We start from the raw sequence: 1215 nt of genomic DNA, 5'->3' as shown, positions 1-1215 counted from the left end.
AAACACATTATAACCTTTTAAAATGTGTACATTCTGAGGCTTGATACTACCCTCCTCTTAAACCCCACGCCCTGGGGACTGGCCCACTAGCACTATTACAAAAAATGTCAGTGCTGTCGTGTTTGCTGTTCTCCTTGGAGAGGCTCTGACATGAGGAAGATGACCGCAAGTAAAGCTCTGTCATTACCAAGATGGCTGCTTCCACTCAGAGAGTGTGTGAAGAACAAAACATGTTAAGAATATCATCTGCAGGGAGACCACAGGCAATACTAGGAAGCAGTCCTTTGCTTTCTTTCTGCATTTTTTGGCAGAATTTCCAGAGTTTAGTTTTTGTTTAAAGTGTATGTAAGCCCCAAATTTTTTCAGCATGTCTGATATCATTATGTCTCACTTTAGACAGTTTTTCCCTTTGTGAATCTGTTGCAAATGGGGGGGGCAATGGACGGAGCGCTGTCATGTTGGTTGGCCGAGCGGTGAGGAGGAGAAAAGCCGCAGCTTTCAGGACAGCCGAGCGGTGAGTAGAGCGGCCCCGCTGTCATCCTGTCAGTTTCAGGATGACAGCGGCTCTGTGCGTAGCCGAGAGGAGGATCGGTAAGTATCATTGATTTTTACCGATCCTTCGTGTGCAGCACAAACACTGGAGTAATCATCACTTCCTGTTCATTCATGGGGAGTAGCACTCACTACAAAGGCTTTCCCCATTCAGAAAGTGGTAAAAGTAACAATTTCAGGCACATAATAATTTGTTTGAGTATGTGCGGCGGACATGTTGGCCACCGTCACGTTCTGTGAATGCGAGCCACCATCTTGGAGGCGGGGAGCATGACGTTACATGCCGCCTTGCATGCGTGACGTCAGGTGGAGTCGCACGCCGATATATGCGCCGCCATCTTGGTGTATACCTAGATATACACCAAGATGGCGGCGCCCAACACATGCAGTGTTATATGAGGTCAAGCGCCCTGCCTCCAGAACACGCCAATGGCTGAATCCAAAATAGCATAAAAATGTGTTTTGTTTGATGAAACAAATGAAAAAGTTTTTAGTTTTCGTTCATTCCATCTGAAATTTATTTTTAGTCTTTGCACTTGTCTAATAATGTGTGTGTTTATTTTTTATTCTTTTTTTTTTTTTTTTTTTAATATTTTGTTTTTTTTTTTTTTTTTTTTTTTTTTTTTTTTACTGTTGGGGGGGCGTCGGGGAAATATTAGGGGT

This window comes from Nanorana parkeri, unplaced genomic scaffold (assembly GCF_000935625.1).
Source record: "Nanorana parkeri isolate BGI_ZX_2015 unplaced genomic scaffold, ASM93562v1 scaffold866, whole genome shotgun sequence".
Taxonomy (NCBI): domain Eukaryota; kingdom Metazoa; phylum Chordata; class Amphibia; order Anura; family Dicroglossidae; genus Nanorana; species Nanorana parkeri.
Note: the sequence above shows the minus strand (reverse complement) of the source record.